The sequence below is a fragment of the Mustela lutreola genome, chromosome 3 (assembly GCF_030435805.1).
Source record: "Mustela lutreola isolate mMusLut2 chromosome 3, mMusLut2.pri, whole genome shotgun sequence".
NCBI lineage: Eukaryota > Metazoa > Chordata > Mammalia > Carnivora > Mustelidae > Mustela > Mustela lutreola.
The window spans coordinates 2,865,948-2,888,760 of NC_081292.1; the positions used below are offsets into that span (position 1 = coordinate 2,865,948).

The 22,813-nt window shown below is 49.2% G+C and overlaps 1 protein-coding gene across 7 annotated transcripts in view; it reads left to right on the plus strand.

Moving 5' to 3' along the window:
- PTK2 (protein tyrosine kinase 2) overlaps positions 1-22,813 on the plus strand; it is a 248,122-nt gene that overhangs the window by 31,157 nt on the left and 194,152 nt on the right. Inside the window, exons 4-5 of one of the 7 annotated variants that reach the window (XM_059165537.1) lie at positions 2,201-2,361; positions 9,548-9,600. The exons of 2 other annotated variants lie outside the window; for them this stretch is intronic. The gene's annotated coding sequence lies outside the window, so the exon portion shown is untranslated. Of the gene's footprint in view, positions 1-2,200; positions 2,362-9,547; positions 9,601-19,476; positions 19,592-22,813 lie in introns of all 7 variants that reach the window. 4 more of the 7 variants (XM_059165536.1, XM_059165535.1, XM_059165539.1 and 1 more) reach the window with 4 other exon arrangements.

Genomic DNA, 22,813 nt, shown 5'->3' on the forward strand with positions numbered 1-22,813 from the left:
TTTGCTGGTGGGGACGCAGAGGTTATAGCCACTTGGAAAAATAGTTTGGCAGTTTCTTGTAAACTTGAATATATACTTTTTATACAACCCAGCAGGCCCACACAGAGGCCTTTACCTGGGAGAAATGAAGGTTCGTGTCTACACAGAGGCCTGGATATGCTTGCTCACAGTGCTGTGTTCATAGTCATGGAGATGGAGGCCAGCTTGAAGGTCCGTTGGGTGGGACATGGGGAACAGTTGGGAGCGTTCTGCAGTGGGAGCGCGCTCGGCAACAGAGAGGCACTGACCGCGACACACAGGCGAGTGTCCTGAGCGTTGAGCCGCGGGCGGGCACAGAGCTCCGTACCGCTGTGGTTCCACCCTGAGAACGTTTGGATAAAGGCAAAACTGTGGGGACAGATCGGATTGGTGGTTGCGGGGGCCCAGGTGAGGGAGGAGAGGATGGAGTACAGACGGGCTGAGGGCGCCTCGTGGGTGATGGAAGTAGGCCGCATCTTCCCTGTGATGGGGGTTACACGCCGCGCGTGTCGGTTACAACCCAGCGAACTCTGGTTTACTGGATGCAAGTTTTACCTCTATAAGCCGAACCTGAGAAAGGTAGATGACTGACGTATATACCCACGTAGGTATTAGACACACACAGGCACACACATTTATGCGCACACTGGAGCTCACTTTTTCTTCCTAGTGGATTAAATTTTATTTTTCTGGGTTAGGTATCCTGGAAGTTTGTAGCACACTTTCTGAAAACACAGGACCTTGAAGTCTTTGGTTGATGTTGTATTCCCGTTCACGACCTGAAGGCTTTATAATGTGGTTTGTTTTTGTGTGGCACAGTTCCAGGTTATAGGTGTCATAGAATTAGCACATATGTAAAAGATGTTTTAAAAGTTAAATTGTTTTAAGGGTCCATGTTCAAGCTATTGTAGCTGTGGAGAAAAATAGTTTTTACTAGCCTTAAAAATTAATAAAAAGTGTTTTTTGATTCATGACAAGCTTAATCACACAGTCTTTTGCTCTATCTTTATTCAGCTGTGGTTGTACGATACAATTACATTTTAAACCACCAGACATAAGAATGTACACAGAAAGAGATACATGCTGGCGTCACCAACTCAAGACCTAGTTGTGACTGTGAATCAGTCTCTTCGCGGTACGTGAGGGGGCTGCTTGCTATTACCGTGTGATGCTTCGTGGTCTCCTGCAGAGCCGTGGGCTAGCATTCTGTCCTAGTAAACCCTTCTTAGCAAAGCCACAACAGTGGGCATGGAGGGGGATTTGAGTGGAACGTTGTGGAATTTCATTTAAAAATCAAAATTTGTTTGACTTCGGAAAACAGGAAGGCCATCCATTTAAATGGTGAGGTCTTTGTTATTTTATGATTGGAGGATGTTGCTGTGTGTGATTGTGATGGGACCCGGGACGCAGCGACAGCCCCATAAGAGGCGCTCCCTGAGCTGCCTCAGGTTTGCTGTGCACGGCTTGCATGGCCCTGGATCCTGGGGGCTGGCCTCACGGTCTCCGGTAACCCTGTACTTGGTCATCTCACGGGAAGTACGCACTCATCGCCTCCTTGACAGTCGTGTTTAGGAACAGAGGAGAGAGCAGGATGTTCTGCCCCCGTTTTTTAATGTCCGGCCTCCTCCCTGTGTCTTGCTGTGGGAATCTCTGCCTTAACTGGTGTTGAAGGCTTGGCCCGTGCTGGGATGTGACATTTCCAGCTGCTGTCAACCAGGTGGCGGTCCTGCTACAGCTGTCACCGTGCAGTCCGGCAGTGCGTGCTTCCGTACGACACGGTGGAGGGTCACTGGCACGCTCGGTGTCTGCTCACACTTGCAGTGGGACTCCCTGTTGGACTGAGAAGCTGTATTGCAGAGTAAAACGCCAGGGCACAGGAAACACGTACGAGTGTTCAGCCGTGCTTGTTTTCTTCTGTTTTTCCAAAGGGTACTTCCTGGGTCTTCTTGAACAAGATCCGCTGGAAGAGAGTAAAGTCGGTCCGGCTTTCCTGGAGGACCCGGGATCCTCAGTCGAACACAGGCGTCTTCAGTGTGTGCTGGCCCCGCTACTGCCTCTTCCCTTAACATCGGGCTGTACGGGGGCAGCCTCCAAGCTCTCTGCCCCCAGCTTTGCTAGACTTCTGCTCCCTTTTGTTGTTGTTGTTGGTTTGGTTTGTTAAGTGAAATGTTTTCTTTCACAGAAAAGCTGTAAGGAGTGGCGTGGCCAGCTTCCAGACAGCCTTCGCCCAGATTCCGCGGCTGTTAGCATTTGGGACGCTCGTCTGCACAACCCCCCCCGCCCCCCCGCCCCCCCGCCCCAGCTGCGGCTGCAGATGTGCCCGCAGAGCCCTCGGAGCCTAAGGTACATCTGGTACATCTTCATGCCCTTTACCCTTCGATACTTCAGGGAGGATTTACTAAGAACAAGCCTCTTCATATAACCAAAAATCATCAGTACAGTCATGAAATTGGCAAAATCTCACATTGTCGCGTTCTCTGGTGTACGTACCGGCCGTATTCACAGTTGCTCTGTTAACGATGGCGGTTTTCCTCCGTTAGGGGCCAGTCTAGACTCGCGTGTGGTCTTTCAGCCGGGATGTGTCTCTCAGCCTTTCTCTGTCATGGCATCGCCTGTTCTGGTGGGTTTGTAGGTCAGTCTTCTGGTTGGGCTCCTGTGGAGTTGCTCTTGCTAAAACTCAGATGATGCATTTTGGGGCCAGACCTTCGGAGAAGTGGTACTGTGCCTTTCTCGGGGCCCCGTGTTGTTTCCCGGATCTGTTCTGTCCGTCTCAGGATGGCACACGGCGTCGGCTTGTTCTGTGACACCGCTGCGGATTCTGCAACCCTGTTCATGACCTGCCGAGTCAGAAACTCAGAAACACACTCTTGAGGCTCTGCTTTTAACAAGCCCTAAAAATGATTTGGATGTGTGCTGACGTTTGAGGACTCTTGGTGTCGGGTGATCAGGTGGGGCCTCTGCTCCGCGGCCGCGCTCCACGGCAGCCGCCATCCTTTGGAATTGATGAAGAGCCTGTAGGGAGTATTTGAGGCTGTGTGGCCTTTCGGACTTCGAGACTGACCGTCTGGTCCCCACCGATGATTCTTGCTTGAAACAGCTATTGCTGGGTGGTCCGCAGCGGGGGTGCTGTCCCCTCTCCCCTGTCGGCTGGCGCGCTCCCGTAGAGCAGAGTTACCCTCCTTTGGCCACTTACTCACCGTTCGCCCGCAGGCGCCTCACGGGTTCTTGCTTGGCCCAGTGGCTTGTAGTCCGTACCTGTCATTCATACCGATGCTGGGAGGCCTCCTGACGAGGCCTTCCCGGGGTCATCTCCTGTGTTGTTTGGACATGTCCCTGTTCTTTTCTGAGCATTTCCTTCCTTTTGGCACAGTAAGATACCCCCGGCATTTCTTGTGGTTTCTCTGCCCCGTCATGGAATCAGCTGTTTCTCCAAGGATCCCTGGTTCCTTTTGGTGGGAAATGGAGTTGAGAGGCCAAGATCTGAATGGTGAGTGTCTCCTTTGTCACCGGTGTTACTGCTCCCCGCGCCTTCTGTGTGTGTGCACACGGGCATGCGCATCTGTACTCCAGACGCAGACGTCTTACTGTGTTTTTAGGAGCCGGTGAGGTCTCTGATCAGTTGTACCGGCTTCTGGTTCCGACCTTTCTTCTTCCTTCTTCCTGCCTTTTCCGTCCCTCCCTCCTTCCTTCCTCCCCTCCCCTCCCCTTCCCTTCCTTTTTGCCCTCCCCTCCCCCACCCTCCCCTCCCCTTCCTTCTTGGGCCCCTGCAGCGGGGGTGGGGGGTGGGGGGGCGTGTCACATGCATCTTTGTACTTTGGTGGTTAGTCAAATGTGAGAGTAGAATGTATTCTCGGGTTGGGGATTGATGTTGGGGTTCCCCTGGTTCTAGCATCCCTCCTCTAAATTTCATTTGGCCCCCAGCCCCCATTTCTTCTAAGACCTCATCCTAGTGAGACTTTAACTTTCTGCCACTAAAGCTCGCCCTGGGTTGGGAAACGCGTTTAATCAGAGGCGCAACAGACTGGCAGATGTCCTGGGGCGACTCCGTTTTTTAGGGGCGAGCCTTCACCTCTTGTGTGTGCCTCTGTGCTTCCTGGGCTGTCCTGCCTATGCACGGTGTGACTATCTGCCAGGGATTTGGGCCGTGCATTTATATTCGGACTTGGAGCTAAGTGTTTTGCAGCCCTCTTATTTCCAAAATTTCCCCCTTAAATTGATACCCACCCGGCTGCGCCTACAGATGGCACCGTGAGGCCGCAGCCCTGGCCTCCCGGAGTTGGGGCTCCCAGTGTTGCTGGGCAGGAAAGTGACAGACACTCCTAGTTTGTACCAGATGCAGGGGCAGTTCTGACAGTAAATTCTTCTCAAGTGCTTGCCTGCCTTCGGTCATTTTCCCGTTCTTCAAATAGTTGTTTTTGGTGAATTTGGCTGACATTTATAATTATCTGTGGGAGGAATTGCTCCATCATTTTCATGTAACTATCGTGGAAGGCTTATGCGCCTTTTTGTCCTGTTATTTTTTTCCCCCTGAAATGTAGCTTTGTCTTTATTTTTATACCCAGCGTTTCATTATGGTGATTTTCAAACAAATGGCCAAGTCGCAAGAAGTCCCGGTTAACACCCGCGGACCCCCCCACCCCGGTGACGGGTTACTGTTCTCATGTCTCCCGCGGACGGCGGGTTATCCCTTCCTCCGTACCGCGGTCCGCCCCGCGTGTTTCAGCGCGTGTGTGGTGCCCGCAGCTCGTTCTTTACGGGCGTGTTTCGGTGTGGGGCTGCGGCGCCGGCTGCTCCGCCCGCAGGCCCGTCTCCGAGCTGTGCTGGACGCGTCTGCCTTTAGCCGGAATGTGTCCTGAAACGTAGACCGTTGTCATCCCCCTGAAGGTTCCTTCCTGCAGGTGCCGGCTCCTGCCGCCGCCCTCACCCTGAGCCCTGGCCACTGCTGTCCCCCACCCAGGTCAGTTGTGCCTGCCCGGGGGTTTCCCGTCAACAGAATCAGACCGTGTGCGAGCTGCATGAGGCTAGGTTCGGCATAGCATTGCTGAGTTCATCCGTGTGGTGCATACCTGTCATTCGCTCCTTCTTAAATTACTATTACTACTTTTTGAGAGGGGTTGGGGTGGGCGGCGGGGAGAGAGAATCTTGAGTAGGCTCCACGCCCAGCACGAGGCCCAGTGTGGGGTTCGATCTCATGACCAAAGCATCACGGCCTGCGCTGGTACGAGGAGTCGGGTGCTCGGCCGCCTGAGCCACCCGGGCTCCCCGTCGCTCCTTTTCATCGCAGAGCTGTAGTTCGTCGTGAGAGTCTCAGATCTTGCTTGTCCATTCTTTCTTGGTCAGCTCCTTCACTTTTGAAAGAAACTTTGGCTGGATGTGCAGAATTCTAGGTTGCCGTTTTTTTTCTTTCTGCCTGCTAAACATACTGTTCCATCATCTTCTGGTCTCTGTGCACATTTCTGAAACTCATTTTCTACAACTTTATCTTCTTTGATGCTCTGCTTTGCAAATTTCAGCCTCTCAGCTTCCCAAAACTTGGAGTTTTCTCTCATCAAACCACCTGAGGCTCCTGTGCTCTTGGTTTCCCTTTCTGTGCCCTGGGCCATGGGTGCCCCCAGCTGGACAGAGAGGGGGTGAGGGGGCTCACAGGCCTGCGCTGCTCACTGGCTCAAGATCTGAGAAAAGTAGTTTCATGGATTTTGACCATTTTTCTATTTGTTTAACATGGTGGGGGGCGGGGTGCGTTACTCCCTCACGTCTGAAGTGGATGTCCCTGTCAGTGCCTTTTTTTTCTTTTTTTAAAGATTTTATTTATTTGACAGACAGAGATCACCAGTAGGCAGAGAGGCAGGCAGAGAGAGAGAGGAGGAAGCAGGCTCCCCGCTGAGCAGAGAGCCCGATGTGGGGCTCGATCCCAGGACCCTGAGATCATGACCTGAGCCGAAGGCAGAGGGTTTAACCCTCTGAGCCACCCAGGTGCCCCCTTAAGTCAGTGCTTTTTAATGGAAAACAGCTCTTATGCTCTATTTCTAAATATTGTGAAAAGCGTTATGACAGAAATTTACTTTGTTTTAATGTTAATTTAGCTACTGTTTTTATGGTCTAGAAAATCTCAAATGTATTTCCATTTTGACAGGGGAATCTGTATTTTGGCCCAACTTTCGTTTTAGGTATTTCGTTATTAAACTGGCTTAGGCTGATTGGTTTATTCTGCATTGTATTTAATGGAAAGTAGCGTTTCCTGCCTGGCTTGCCACATGCTGTACCATTTGTCATGAGTGTAACCGTTAATCCCAACTCCAGGCAAAAGCCCGTTTGTTCCAGTCTCTTGCCCGCTCTGTCGGTGCTGTTAGTGGCTGAGCAGCGGGGACGGCCGGGCCTGCTCGTGCGCGAACACGGATAGGAGGAAGTGTGGGACAGGTCACTCCGTCAGTCGTGGCCGAGCTCCTGCAGTGACCCAGGCCCTGTACAGAGGACTGTTCATTTTTTCCCTCTGATCTTTCAGATGTTTGGATGGAGATTTGGAATTGGTTCTGGCTTTTCTTCTAGTTTTTGATACAAATTTTAGTAACTAAGTCTATCACTTTAAAAAAATACCTTTGTTAATTTGTGAAATTGAGGTTATCATTAAAAATTAATGCTAGAGGATGTCTTGGTGGCTCAGTTGTTGAAGCGATTGCCTTTGGTTCCGGTCATGATCCTGGACTCCTGGGGTCGAGTCCTGCTTCTGCTCCCTGCTCAGCGGGAGTCTGCTTCTCCCTCCTTCCCCTCTGATGTTCTCACTCGGTCTCTCTCTCAAATAAATAAACAAATCTTTATAAAAAAATTAATGCTTGAACGGTGACTTTGATAATTTTATTATGTAAATTTATGAAATGACATACCACAAAGCAAGTGTGTGTGTGCCGCATAGTTTTTACCTGCTGGTGATGGCTGCTTTGAAATAAAAGCCCAGGAGATGGTGGCGTTTGGGTGTGCATACGGCAGAAGCTCAGTGCAGCGCGGATTAGGACCTGCTCTAGAGTGAGGGACTGACTGATTTCTGGGCCCCATGGCTAGACTAGTACTTGAAACATAACAGGGAAGGATTTGGGCACCTGGAAATGACGGATTTGTTCTGGACTTGCCATGTTGGTGTTGTGTTCCTGTGGGGACTGTTGATCCTACGTCTATCATCTGTTGGTGGACCCAGAGCAGAGAAGACTTGGTCAGCCTTGGACTGAGCTGTACCTGCGAAAACATTAATCTCTCTTGTGTGTGCTTCGTTTTGTCATAAATCCTGATATAAATTTCTTGAATGAAAAATTTTGAATTAGTGAATATATAACATTTTAAAAATTAATAGCAATTTATTGGTTCTCTTTAATTTGACTTTTAATCTTAAATCTTTTTTTTTTAAAAGATTTTATTTATTTGACAGACAGAGATCACAAGTAGGCGGGTGGGGGGGGGGAGAAGCAGACTCCCCGCTGAGCAGAGAGCCCCATGTGGGGCTTGATCCCAGGACTGTGGGATCATGACCGGAGCCGAAGGCAGAGGCTTTAACACACTGAGCCACCCAGGTGCCCCAATCTTAAATCTTCAGGTTTATTAAAGATTAGGATATACTTTTACTTACTAGGTAACGAAGGTCGTTTTCTGTTACGTTGTATACATCTGGAAGATTGTTCAGGTAGTGGAAGAAGATGTACCCTCCCTTCTGGTTGCCCTTACCCCCACCTTTTTCCCCCACCTTACTTTTATTTAAGTAGGAAGATGCGAGAGGGAAGGAAGGCAGTGTGTTTCACAAGTGGATTTTATCAACAGGAGGAGGATGAAAGCCGGGTCAGATTTTGGCGTGGCCTTTACAGGGTGATCATGCCGCCTGATTTCGTATTAGGACCTCCTGTGGCTGCTGCCAGGAGTCAGCCCCGATGGTAGTGCAGATGTGTTTCTTTTGCTGCTGCTTGTGGCCGTGGTGACCTGTGCCTTCTGTCTGCAGCATGTGACTTTGTGTAAGGGGGTGGGGACGGGGGGGCCGTGATAGGTGCACAACAGGGAAGGAGTGTGCTGTGTTCTCCAAGACCTGTGAGCCCCAGGCTGGGCTCAGCTGAACCAGAAGACGTTAAGAATGAGTGTACACAGTGTAGTTCTCCACTGTGTAACAAGGTCGTGTTTACAGGGTGTGTGGACTGTGGCTTTGAGGTCACGTGTGAACAGCTGTCAATGTACAGTGTAAGTTTTGGGACTGGGAATGTGTAGATGTGTTTTACATTAAACCCTATAGGTAGTGATGCTCTTATTTTTGTGTTCTCTTATTCTTAATAGATTAATTTACACTTCTGTTGTTTACTTAAAGATAGTATTTGATTTCTGTAAAAAGCTTGGGAAATATGCATTAGAAAATCCCTGTACTTAGAGGTGGCTCTTAGGCAGGAATTCAAGGATACCAATGAGAGGAGTGCGCCTTAGGCATCTCTGAGTCTAGCCAGGCCTTATATGTACTTACAGCAAAAAACAAACGTACTCTCTCTCATAAATAATTTAAATGTGCTTTATGTAGACAAATTGCTTCGTAACTTTATTTTTAGCGTAATGAGTTGTGGAAATACTTAAAACCATAGCTGAACTAAATTATAGTTTCTCTAGGAAGTAAAAAAAAAAATGTAATAATGATTTTAAGAAGGAGATTTAAATACTTTTAACAAATTTTTGCAGTTCCTTGGTCCTTCTCCCCCCAGTCATTTAATGGGAAATAAAATAGATTTCTAAAAAAATATTCAAATTAGGTATATCTGTTTTTTAAGTAACTCCTATATTATAGGAGACCCACATTCCTCTCCGCTATAATTAGGTCATATTGTTCTCCTCTAGGATTAGATTCTGGATGTGCTTAGTCGTTGCTGTGAATTACCTTTCTATCTGTTTCTGATGTTTGCTTTTCTTGTTTTTAATGAACTGTCTTACTGTCTGTAAGATGTCTGGAAAGACTAGGGCACCTGGGTGGCTCAGTGGTTAGGCCGCTGCCTTCGGCTCAGGTCGTGATCTCAGGGTCCTGGGATCGAGCCCCGCATCGGGCTCTCTGCTCGGCGGGGAGCCTGCTTCCTCCTCTCTCTCTGCCTGCCTCTCTGCCTACTTGTGATCTCTCTCTGTCAAATAAATAAATAAAATCTTAAAAAAAAAAAAAAAAAAGATGTCTGGAAAGACTGCATCCCGGAGAACAGTAGTCGATATTGTAACGGCTTTATTTAATGAACTGAAAGATGGTTTTTTCCCCTAAAATATTAGCTTTCTAAGAAGTTAAAAAAAAGTTCTCTAGGATACTTTCTAACTTAATGGATTGAAGGCTGCAGGTACAGGTAATCTTTTAGATTTCTTTTTTTTTTTTTTTTTTTTTAATCTTTTAGATTTCAAACTTTTTGGGGGCTTAAGTTGAAAATGTTATATCGTACTGCAGCTTATGAGTTTGTCTGCTTTTAAAATGTGTACACTAAAGGATATGTACCGTGGGACTGGTAAGTTTTGAGTTCCTTTTTCACATTGGCTCTTGCAGGTGCGCACAGGCCTTAGAAGGAGTTTCAGTTTGGGAATTAGACTGTCCTTGAGGTAAGTCAAGTTCAGTCTTGTCTTTTTCTCAGGTCAGTTAAGGTCCCTGGAATGTGACAACAGAGGAGGAACGTGCCCACAGTTGCCTTCCAGGTGAGATGGGTGCCAGCCGGTCGCTCCTTCTGTCTTCGTTGGGCTGTCCTCCACAGTGGGGTTCCCCGCTCATTCTATAGTCTTACCTTTTAGCCAGTTGTGGACTTAGTGACTGCTTTGCGCGTTAGCTGCGAATGTTGATGTATCTGCGCATGTTTTTCTCCCAGTGACCTCTTCAGGGGATTTGGATTTATAAAATTAAAATTCCCGCTGCGTCTTCTTGTGGTTTGCCCACAGTCGATTGTATTAGTTAAAAAAAGATTTGAATTGAGAAAGTTTTGGCCTACTCTTCAAGGATAAAAACATACTGGGAATTAAGATTACATAGATTGTCAGCACATTGAGAAAAACATATTTCCCTTTTGCTGGTTTCAGATAGTAGAGTGAATCTGAGAAAGAGCATCAGAATCCAGTGTAGGACCGGGTCTTGGTTCTGGATCCCTCGTAGCCAGCCCAGTATGAGATAACCCTGTGTATGAGCAGGTGAGGGAACTTCCTTCTGGAAGGACTTGTCCAGTCAGTGGTTCCTGCAACTAGAGAGTCGCGGAGACATTGGAGCATGCGCGTTATTATACTAAGGGTCCTTCAGGGTAAAGGACGAGATGTGCACGCCCACTTCTGGGCCGGGGAGCCGTACCTCGGGTCAAGTATGATCTCGATTCTGGATCCCTTCTCCAGGGGTTCATGTGAATGCTTTTTCCCAGTGTAGCCTGTGCTATAATGTGTGTAGTAGAGCAGCATCCTAGAGCATTGCGTGGGTGGGAAATGTTGGCTTCTTTCTCCGTTCTGGTTCTTTCTGTTGTAGATGGCTTGCCTAACAGGTATACAGAAAGCGCTTATACATTGCTCAGGTTGTTCTGCCCTCCCCTTTTCTTTACAACTCTGGGTGCTGATTGGCTCTACACGTTACACAGACTCACCTCTGATTGTGTACTTAGGTTCCATGTGCCAACACCGTGTTTACAGTACTGCTTCTCTAACTCAGCTGGCTATCAGAACAATGAATGTGTGTGCTAGGTGTTTCTTTGGTTCTTTTAAAAAGCTTTTATTGTGGAAAATGTGAAATATACATAAAACTAGAATCAGATAATGAACCTTTTTCAGCCTTTACCGTGCCCTCACGTATTTAAAAGTAATTTAAAATCTTCCCTCTCAGGGCACCTGGGCGGCTAAGTCATTTGAGTGTCCTCAGCTCAGGTCTTGATCTCAGGGTGGTGGGTTTGGGCCCTGTATTAGGCTCCACGCTGGGTGTGGAGCCTACTTAGAGAGAGAGGGAAGGGGAGGGAGGGAATCTTTTCTCTAATAAAACTAGGTAATGTTTGATTTTCTAATTTCCCCATTTGTTTGAAGAGCCTTTAACCTGTAGGTTGGCGGATCGCTGACATTTCCCATTCCCTGCTTTGCACCGGTTCAATTTCATTTTTAAATAACAGCTTCTGTTGATGCTCTTTGAAAAAACTGTCATTTATCCTATAGACGTCACCACATTCTGAGTTCTGCTGATTGTATCATGTGATGTCGTTTAATTCATAAATTTCAGAACTGGCTGCTGGAAGCCCGACTCAGGGACGGTGACATTAGTCACTTGTTCAGACGGTGCTGTGATTCTTCCCCCTGGTGGCTTCCGTGGGCATTGAAGGTGGTGGCCTGGGTCCTTCCGTGGGAATCGCAGAAGCGGTGGCGACCGGACTCGGCCATGCCTTCCCTACTTGTTAGCTGGAGCTTTCTTGTTTGTTGGTTTACTGCTTGGGTATCCTGAAATGTATCCTGAAACGTAACTCACACAGAAAACATAGGATAAGTGCATAATTCTTACATTTACTAGTTTCAGAATGCAAGTGGTGACTTAGGCAAGTGAAAGTTATTTTTGGCATCATAAGTGCACGGATATTAAGATGACCTGTATATATGTATGTTCACACACACGCATGCATATGATGTGTATGTGAATTTACTGCCATCATTCTCTTCGGTGGTTGCCCTTCATGGGTATCTTCTGTGTCCTTTGGAAATGGCTCCAGTAATTTTTTTAGATTTCTTATTTGTGGGCACAATAACATAGTTCCAGGCTCAGTTTCTACCCTTCTTGCCACAGACCTGAAATCAGCCGTCTCTCTAGGGAGCCTTAATTCCTTTCAGTGGAAAATGGTGTTTTGGGCTCCAGTATGGATGCTTTGAGGGTACCTTGAGGGTTTCACTGCTTCCAGGCTTGGCTAGGGCATACACGTCGGAAGTGCGCATTGTTTAGAAAGAGGAAAAAAATAAGTCATGAGTTTACCTCAATACTTCCAACTTAAATTTAAGATTAAAATGGGGCACCTGGGTGGCCCAGTCAGTTGGGTCATGGTCCTTCTGCTTGGGTCATGGTCCTGGGGTCCTGGGATTGGGCCCCACCTCGGGCTCCCTGCTGAAAGTTGGCTTCTCCCTCTCCCTCTGCTGCTACCCTGCTCGTGCTTGTTCTCTCTCTCAAACAAATAAATCTAAAATTAAAAATAATTACAAGATTAAAATGGCTTATTACTGAAGAAGTTTGGGGGTGCAAAGCCGTTAAGCATCTGCCTTTGGCTCAGGTCATGATCCCAGGGTCCTGGGGTGGAGCCCCACATTGGGCTCCCTGCTCGGCGGGAAGCCTGTTCTCCCTCTGCCACTCCCCCTGCTTGTGTTCCCTCTGTCGCTGTGTCTCTCTCTGTCAAATAATTACAGTCTTTAAAAGCAAATTAAAATAGTTTACTTCTTTATGTTTGTATCTCATTTCTCTTTTGCTTAGAATCTTGATTCTAATCTTTTTTTTTTTTTTTTTAAAGATTTTATTTATTTATTTGACAGAGAGAGATCAGAAGTAGGCAGAGAGGCAGGCAGAGAGAGAGAGAGGAGGAAGCAAGCTCCCCGCTGAACAGAGAGCCCAATGCGGGACTCGATCCCAGGACCGTGAAATCATGACCTGAGCCGAAGGCAGCAGCTTAACCCACTGAAGCCACCCAGGCGCCCCTAGAATCTTGGTTCTTTTTTTTTTTTTTAAGTTTTTTTTTTTTTTTTTTTTTTTTAAGATTTTATTTATTTATTTGACAGAGAGAAATCACAAGTAGACTGAGAGGCAGGCAGAGAGAGAGAGAGAGAGGGAAGCAGGCTCTTTGCCGAGCAGAGAGCCCGATGTGGGACTCGATCCAAGGACCCTGGGATCATGACCTGAGCCGAAGGCAGCGGCTTAACCCACTGAGCCACCCAGGCGCCCTAGAATCTTGGTTCTTAACACAAGCACGTTTATGTCATTGCTTCCTCGTTCATGTGTGTGACACCTGTGTGTCATTTCAGAATCACAGTGCCAGTGTCACCACTGACAAGACCTCTCAATGCATTTGAACATGCCTTCTCTGTTTTGTCTTGGTTTCATTTGTATTATCACTAAAAGTAGTGTTAGATTTCGTTACAGCGCTCGTATGCCGTGGGAGGTGTCACCGTGGGACAGACAGACATAGCTCCTCCCTGAGGTTACACCACCACTTTGAAAGTTAGGCTAATGGGTTTCATTTTTGCTTTTGAAGGTTAGGGAGCAGTGGGAACTGGCGGACACAGCTGACAGGAGGATCACCTCGTTCCCACACTTCAGACAGTAGTTTGGCAGCGCTCACTAACGTGGGGTGAGCGCACGGGCCTTGTGGTGCCATTCCAGGCACACACACAACAGAGATTGTGCACGTGCAAACGAGTGATTTGTAGTAGTCCCGGGGGGAGCTAGCCCCCCGCTCAGCAGCGGTAGAGCGGGCAGAGGATGGAGGTGCGCCCGCACGACGTGATGGCCAAGCGCCATGGCCCAGCACAGATGCTTCCCATAATGTGCTTTAAAAAAATGGCTAAGCCCCAAAGAGTACGTACTGTGTGATTTTCTTGTAAATTCAGAAACAAAAGGACATTTGGGAATGTCCACATTGTAACGTATACGTGTGTGTATTTCTCAGTGTAGCTCGCCTGGACCGCTGTGCTGAGTGCGGCCGCCTGCGTCCCCTGTGTGCTCACTTCTGGCCCCAGCCCTGCTCAGCGGCGTCATTTTTATAATAACGCCACTTGACAGTACACTGTAAAACCTAGTTACGTGTAATTGTAATCTGTCTCCCCTGATAGAATGTAAACTTGATGTGGGCAAAAGAATGATCCTAGAGCCAGTGGCAGCTGGTTGCCTTGTAGTAGTACTGGTAGATTGAAACCAAGTGGGGGCACAGTGACACCGCAGAGATCAGCAGATGCCCGCTGGTCTGGCTTCTCTCACTCACTCCCTCAGACCCACTTGTCGAATACGTACCAGGGCATCCTGGTGTCTGTCTGTCTTCATACAGCCCTGAGGTCTTCATGGTGTCTGAACAGTGCCTGGCATGTGGAGGTGCTCACCAGATTCTCAGACGAATTTTATTACTGAAGAAGTTTTGAGGTGCAGATGGCAGAAACTTACACTAGCTAAAGTGGAAAAAGGGAATCTATCATTTTATGTGACTTGGAATGTATTTAACAAATAAGTTACGGGTTGGTATCTGGAAGTAGGTCTCTAGAAAGTCAACTAAGAAGAAGAAGTACCCATAAATCCTAAAGGAACTGTAACTACTGTCGAAAATAAATGAGGAGGAGTCTAATAATTCTTGGATCTAGCCTTGCTTAAAATGACAAGAAATGAAAAATCAGCTTCTAGTCACCCCCCACCCCCCGCCCAAGCCCTGAGGCCGTTGGTAGTCACGTTCCTTCTCCCCAGCCCGCAGCAACCAGCCCCGCATCTCTTGGACTCACAGACTTGCCTGGTGTGCCCATGGCGTGTCAGTGGAATCCTACATCCCGTCTGTGATCCTTCGTGGCCACAGCTCACGTCGGGTCCATCTGTGTGGTAGAAGGTGTCGGCACCTTGCTTTTTATTGTGAGTGGTGTGCAGCCATGAACACCCGGCCCTTGCCCCTGCTTGTTAAGCCCATGGCTCTGGCCTCTGGCCGCAGCTGTATGTGCGCAGAGCCCCGGGGGCCCAACCTCTGTCTTGTTCCCCAACTTGACAGATGCGTAGCAAAGGTGGAAGCAGCCACGGAAGCCTGGTCCGGGTTCCTGCTCTTGACCTTCTGGAGCTCTCACAGCCTCTCTCGTCCCCCTGCCCCAGCAGCTCCCTGGGGACAGTATTTCATGTGCTTTTCACTACTTTCTCCTGCCGGCTGTTGCGTCGTCTTGGATTCCGAAACCTCTCCTCTCCTTTTTCATTTTAGTGGTTAGAGATTGATTTCTTGAGCTAGAAGAAGGGGAAAGGAGGAATCTTGGAACACGTCGGGCCCCGGTGAGGTTCAGTGTGGCTTGTGGACCTGAGGTGTTGCTGCTGGCCGTCCGGCCCTTTGGGCTGGAGTAGGAAGGAAAGAACGTGTGTGATTTCTGCCGCGTCATGGGACATGGGAATGTCTGTGATCACGCATTGATTTTGCTAATAGATTTTTAGGGCTTGCCTCCTTTATTTAAATTTAGACATTTATAAGTCAAGGAGATGGCTGGTCCAATGTAAAAAATTCATTGTAACTGTTTCAAGTAAGATAAGGCTCTGACAGTTGAGTTACTGTGGTTCTGGTCCTTGAAAAAGAAGCGTTAGATACCTTTAAAAATCGACTGATTGTATTTAACATGCTGTGGGCAGAAATGTTTCTAGTTTTACAAACCCCTTAGGTGATAAGGCCTGGGCGTGGGGAGACTTGGAGTTGAGGTAGACGGAGCCGCTGGGAGAGAGTGAAATGTGGGGAGGAACCAGGATTTTGGTGAGGCATTGGTGGAGCCAGCGAAAAACCTCAGTAATCAAGATAAGTAATAGCTCGATGCAGTGTTTTTTCTTTCTTTTTGCACATGAATGCAAAAACATCTGTGCTGAACAAGCTACCAAAATTTCAAATAGAGATAAGGATCAGTGTCACTCATTTTTCCTTCACCTTGCGTGCTCGTGTGTAGCATGCCCCTTACTCTGTCTTTATTTCTACTTGGAGTTTTGGCTTTTATTTTCCTTATTTCTTAAGGTGAAAACATAGACAACTGATGTTTTTATCTTTTGTTTGTGATTTTGTAAACGTCTGTGAGCGACCTGAGCACGTGCCAGGAAGCTCATATGAAATACCACAGTCTACATACTCTTCTATACCTTTTTTATTACTTAAAATATGTATCTTTGGGTGCCTGGTGGCTCAGTCAGTCGAGCGTCTGACTCTGGATTTTGGCTTGGGTCGTGATCTCAGGGTGGGGAGACTGAGCCCTATGTAGGGCTCTGCTCTGGGCAAGGAGCCCGTGTGGGATTGTCTCTCTCGCTGCCCCCCAGCTCCCAGCTTGCATGCACTCTCGCTCTCTCAAAACAATCATAGTATATATCTTGAGAATCTTGCATTTAGGACTGGGAGTTGCAGTTTTCTTTTCTACTATGTGGACTTTTTTCATTGAAGAGTGTTTTCCAGTAACAACGAGACATTTTCACCAAATACCTTTTTCCAAACTTTATTGACTCATTTCTCTTCTGCTGACACATAGGCCGTTCCTAGTTTTTCAGTTTTGTAAATAAACCCATGACTCATTTAAGCCTCATACTGCCTTAGACCTTACAGGGGGTTACTGGAGGTTTCTTACACAGTCTGCGGGTGCTGTGACCGACGTGCTTGGCTTCTGGTGGGCTCTGAACTCCGGAGGGGCCAGGACTGGGCCCGTGGTGTTTTCAGACCCCTGGTGCGAAATTAACCGCACTGCCAGGGAAGATGCAGACGACACACTGGCTTATGGCACTCTCACAGCCCTTCCCGCTTATAATTCTTGGTTCTCATTACAACTGTTCTTGACTTTGTTTGACTGATGAGAAAACCAACAGAGGAGATTTTTTAATAAGTGCCCAGAGTCTTCTGGCTAGTATGTTGCCACGTGGGGATTCAGGGAGTACTTAGCAGTAGGCTGAGTGGACAACATCGGACTTTTCGGTTGAAGGTGATGGGAAGATGAGTCAGTTTGAGCTTGAACTTGATTTTACAAAGTCTGATCTTAACCGTGAGCCTCAGCTCCCTTTTTCTTGAAAGTAGTGTTGTTAACCTTAAAAATAAAACTGCCACTCATTTTACCAGCGAAAATGGGTTTATTCCTGACATTTCAAGGCTTTTCCCCTCATCTACAAAAGTAGACATAATTATATCTGCCACGTTTTGTAAAATACACAAGAGACACTCCCTTCTTTAAAAAACATTTTTTTGTGGTAAACAAAAAACACGTAGCATAATTTATCATCTTAACCATTTTTAAGTACTGTTTGGTGGTCGGACGTATATTCACGTTGTTGGGAACCAGATGTCAACACTGTTTGTCTTGCACATCTGAAGCTCCGTCCCCTTTGTTTTCTGACGTGATGGCACCTTGGGTCACAACATTTTATGTTCCCACCCATGGTGCACAAGGGTTCCAGCTTCTCCATGTCCTGGCCAACACTTGCTATTTCCCACTTCCCATTTAAAGAAAAATATAGTAATCATCCTGATAGGTGTGAGGTTAGTTTTAACTTTTTTTTTAAATATTTTTTTTATTTATTTGACAGACAGAGATCACAAGTGGGCAGAGAGGCAGGCAGCGAGAGAGAGGAGGAAGCAGGCTCCCCGCTGAGCAGAGAGCCCGATGCGGGGCTCGATCCCAGGACCCTAGGATCATGACCTGAGCCGAAGGCAGAGGCTTTAACCCACTGAGCCACCCAGGCGCCCAAACTTTTTTTTTTTTTTAAGAATTTTTTTTTTTTTAATTTACTTGTGAGAGAGAGTAAGAGAGAGGGAGAGCATGAGAGGGGAGAAGGTCAGAGGGAGAAGCAGACTCCACATGGAGCTGGGAGCCTGATGCGGGACTCGATCCCGGGACTCTAGAATCGTGACCTGAGCCGAGGGCAGTGGCCTAACCACTGAGCCACTCAGGCACTCCAGTTTTAACATTTTTTAATGATAAAAAGTTTTAGGGAGAATTGGAAAAATGACTCTAAATTTCTTGCTAAGTGGGAAGAGTATCTGTTGATACCAGAGCGAGGAAACCAAAAACATGGAGGAGGGCCTTTGACTAGAAAACTCACCACTGTGTATCTGTGTTCGAGAAGAGGAACCACCTCCTTCGGGGCTATCCTTAGGAGACGGCTGGGGGAGGACCGGACCCCAACGATGCTCCTGATCCTTCCTGAAAATGGGCAGCGTAGGTGGGAGACGGGTCCCGCTCGCCTGCAGGGCCCCTGCCACCCACGGGCCTTCCTGTGTGGCTGTGTGGGTGTTCCCGCACACCCGACTGCCCACGAGCCACCGAGGTTTTCTCTGCCGCAGTCCTCACAGGGCACCCGGCTGTGTGCTCGGTCAGGCGAGTGGTCACACTGTGGGTGGAACGCGCTGACTGGGTCAAGTCAGCTGTGGCGACAAAGTGGTGCCGTGAGTCGGCTGCGTATGTGCAGGCCGCTAGAGCAGAAGCTACAGAGTTTATTCGGTGGTGGCAACGCTCAGGTAAAGCGTGACTTGACTGTCTTTTAGTGTGTGTTATTTGGTCAGTATTAGCTAGGAGCACCCCTCTGTTTTATGACACTTGCAGTTAGGTTGACAGTTTTGGCAAGTTTCTGGAGCTGTTCTGTGTTGTCAGGCCTCTGCTAGTATATTTGAAAAACTCAAGTGGCATCTTCTTTGAGGTCTCAGGGGCCTTTTTTTTCTTTTTAATTTGGTGGCAAGTAACCTCCCAACAGTGTCTAAACCTAGAATTTAGCTTTCATCTCCTCTGTGGCAAAACACACGGGAGGTGGCTGTTCGTGTCTGGGAAAATACTCTAGTTGGGTATTGTTGAAATTGATAATGACTTCAGAATTTTCTGCCTCTCCAGAGCTGCGCTTTCCCTTCTCTCCGACACGCCTTGCGTTGCTTCATTCATTGCTGTGCTTGTTTCCTGGTGCTGGTGCATCTCCCCAGTCCCAGCCTCGTGTCCAGCATGTCCCGCGGTGGCCTGATCTGCAGCCGGGGGCGGGATTGCAGACTGCGCAGGACTGTCACGGGAGCCGCCGGATTGGGTGAATGGGAGTGTTGTGTGGGGATGAGAGCGGCCTGTCGTCTCCTATTCCTGCTGTGATTCACTCATCCTTTATGCGCCAAGTGAGGCCTGTTCCCTGCTTCTCTGGAAGCCTTTGCAGCCTCCAGAGGTAGTGTCATTACAGGTGGTGGCTTGAGTTTGTGCCCTGACAGGTGTCCCTGTGCTGGTGCCAGCTCTTCCAGTGACCACTTAGCTGTGGCATCAAACATGCTGCTTCATTTCCCGTTTCCTCGGTATGTCCGCGTGTCCGTGTGGCTCGTGAACTTGCTGGTTGTTGGTGAATTCCTGCAGCAGGGGAGTGTATGACGTCCCGCCCCGCCCCGCCCTGCCCCGCAGGAGGTCTGTGGCCTCAGACAGGTCACTCCTCGCCCGCCCTGCGCTTCTGTTCATCATCTCTCACACGGTGGGGGGTGGTGGTGGTGGTGGTAGAGGCCCCCTCACGGAGCTGGTTGTTAATACCCGAGTCCCTGTGCTTGAAGTATTTAGGATAGGGCCTGGCGCGGCGTGAGCCTGGCCTGCAGCGGCATCCACGTTGTGTCGGTGGCACTGTGTTTTTGGTGTTGTTCATGCTGCCGTTCGCCACTTGATGACAGGCGCCGAGTCACCGCTCACGTTAGGTATTGCCGTTGTCCTTGTACGGGTGACGGACTGAGGTTCAGGATGGTGAAATGAGTCTTTCCTTGTCTCACAGATAGAGCTGGGGTCCTTTGTGTCTTTCAGTGAAATGTAGTGCCTCCCTCAGCTTCCCCAGAGTTGCTTCTGCGCGAGAGGAGGGAGAGCGTACGGCGGTTGTTGGAAGCTGCAAGGACTGCGAGTAATACCGTCACCTTTTGGAGTATGTTGTATTTTGAGACCTGTTATCGCTGTGTCTTCAGAACGTGATTATATCCTTCCTCATGACTAAACTTCTTTAGTCCTTAACAAGTCTTAATTTTTGTTGATAGATTAAATTTTCAGAAAAGTTATTTCTGTCTTGTGGTGGAAATAGTGAGGCACAATGACAAAGAAGTGATAATTCTGTGAGTCTTACAGAATTAAGTTCAGGATGTGATGCCCGGCTTTGGAAGTGAGGGCGTGTTGTGGTGGTCAGCTGCTAGTCGGAGCTTTCGTGGTGTAATGGTGTTGATTTTACTTGAATCTATAACTCTTGATTAATGCAAACATAGAAGAAAGGTAAATTTTGAATTCTGTATATATAATATGAATTACAGTTTTCTCTCACATTCCTCCCATTAGCTGACTTGAAAGCATTTACTGGGGCTTTGCTCTTCCAAGAAGTACTGCCCTCAAGTCTTAGTAAAGCCAACAAATAAAACCGTGTAACTACATGAGAAACATGAGAGTCAGATATGGCTTTGGTGACATTTATAAACAGCTTCTTTTTTCTTTTTTTAAAGATCTTATTTATTCCTTTGAGAGAGAGAGAGAGCAAGCACGGGGTGGAGGGGGCAGAGGGAGAGGAAGAAACAGGATCCCTGCTGAGGAGTGAGCCCCACATGGGGCTCGATTCCAGGACCCTGGGATCATGACCTGAGCTGAGGGCAGAGGCTTAAAACCCACTGGGCCACCCAGGTGCTCCTCCCCCCCTTTAAGATTTTATTTACTTGAGAGAGAGAGAAGCGACTTTTCTTCTGAATAGTTCTTCCAGGGACTTTCTCACCTAAGGCCGGTCTCTGTAGGGGAGCTGTGTTGGGCAGAACTGCACACATACGGAGGGTCCTGGAGTTCCCTTTTCTGCTTCCTGATCTGGCGCATCACCTTGTTTGCTGGATTTCTGTCTCATCTCACACAGCATTGTCACTTACGTTGTATGGAAGTTGGCCGCGGAAATTCTCCCGGGAGTAGCAGACCGCTGCAGTCCGGGATGTGTTTCTGACGGGGGATGGGGAGAGGTGGTCCACGTGGTTTCCTGGATTCTGGGTCAGTTTCTCTACTTACTCACTCACTCAGTGCGTACTCACGAAGCCCCTGAGCTGCGAGCGGCCTCGCAGGTGGAGCGGTGCCGGCGTCGAGGCAGGCCACGCCGGTGCTGAGCTTCGTGCACGTCCTGACACCAAGAGCATCTAGGTGCCTCGCTGTGGCCACGGCCTCTAAAAGAGAAGAGAGACTCCCCCTGCCATCTCCTTGTTACCTGGAGGTGACAGATGTGGTGACAGATGTGGCCCATGCCTCTTACTGACCACCTCAGTAATAAGGCCCAGAAGGCCGTATGTGCAGAACACACCAGATTCTTTCCTGACATGGAGACTGGGGTGTAGTGGGGGCGTCAGACAACACATGTTCTGTCGGTCCCGTGGTATTGGAGCAGATGTCAGTGCTGTGGGCCGAAGCAGGGGGAGGGCATGGGACAGGCAGTCTTAAATGTGGGCACACGCCTGGTGTGGGCAGAGGACGGCGGGGAGCTCGGTGCGTCGGAGCCCAGGAAACGGGGCCAGGCCGGGGCGAGATGGAGGGTGCAGGTCAAGGCCTTGCGGACCCTGCTGAGTGTGTCGTCAACCCCGCTGTGGGCAGAACTGGGAAGCGCTGTGAGTTTCAGCAGCAGAGTGATGGTGCGATGGGCTTCGCGAGCCGTTGATGTGGCTGCTGGTGGGGAAGAGAGTGTAGGGCGGTGGCGGGTCCCATCGCCGCGGCCCGGGGCCCACGACCACAGACAGCCTGGATGCCAGTGACACGGGGGCACATATGTGGGCTGGATTTATTGTAAAGGCAAGGATATTGGGTTTTGCTGATGGATTGCTTTGAGGAGAGAAGAGTCCAGAATGACTGCGGAGTGGGGTCGGAGCCCATCGTTCTGTCTTGTAAATTTGATTGAAGAGTTTACCTATCAGGGAGGACTTCCCAGGGTTGCTTTTAACTCTACTGATACGATGAAGAGTTTCTTAAAGAAGCTACAGAGCTTCTTAAGGAACGACGGCCTTTCGTCCGCCTGTGGAGTGTCCTGCTGAGAGCGCGTCGCAGGACTGCCCCCCGGTCTCCCTCACGGCACGCTAGCCTTTCCTCCTCTCCCCGGGACGTCACTGGATCGGGGGTCTGAGAGCATAATCGGGCTTTCCTGTTGAATGGGAAGAAAGCAGGAGTGATGTCGTCACTGAGGGACTCGTCCTTGTGTTGTGGCTCAGCCCTCTGGCCACAGGCCGGGCCCCACCGCCCGCGCGCGCGCTCGTCTTTGCTGCCCACGTGGTCGTGCTCCGGTCGCGCTGCTCTTCTCTGGGGGCGCCCGGCCGCGCAGCAGCTTCCCCTCTGGGCCGAGCCCCGTCCTCTTCTCCGCTCTTCAGGCCGCTGCTTCTGGCTGGGCTCTGCTAGGCAGCCTGGAGGGGTCTTTGCTCCTTGGATCCCGTCATCTTTTGTACCCTCAGGCCTTGGCACAGGAGGGGCTGCTGTTTGGACACGGACATGAATGTAGATCAGCTTGGCGGGCGGGCAGGTGGGTGAGGAAGCGGCCGTCGTGTTGTCCACCCCCCGCCCCCGTCACTCTGCAGCCAGAGACTTGGGGTCTCTCCCTCACCTGCAGCGCTCCCACATCTGTGCTCTTGTCCCCTCCTCTCCTGCTGTGGGGGCCCCCGCCTCCACCGCCACTTCCTGGCTCCGGCCCCTCTCCCTGCTGTGCAGGTGGCGCGGTGGCACTCCGTCGCTCTGGCTCAGAAGCCCGTTCCGGGTGTGCGCACATGAAGACCTCTGGCTTCTGGGGCGACGCGTGGGCTCGGCGGAGCTGGGTCTCTTCCAAGCTGTCTGACTCCCTCTTTAACTCATCTTTCAAAGCTGTGACGGCACTGATTTTGCTTAGAAGATGTAAAAATTGGGTGAGTAAAATACTGTTGGCAACTAGTAAAGGTAGCTTCTATGTTGTAACTCGAGCCCTTAGTTCCAAGAGAGACTGAGGGTTCGCTTGTGCTGTTGCTGTGTCTGTGGCTTGGTGGTTCAGGTTAAACCCCAGGCCGTTCCCAGGGGCCTGGGCCGGATAGCAGACTTAATCATGGAGTATGCTTGGCCTCCTCCTGTGAGGAGAGCAGGCCTTCGTGTCCCTAGTTTCCTCGGCAATGGTGATCTGTCTGCTTGT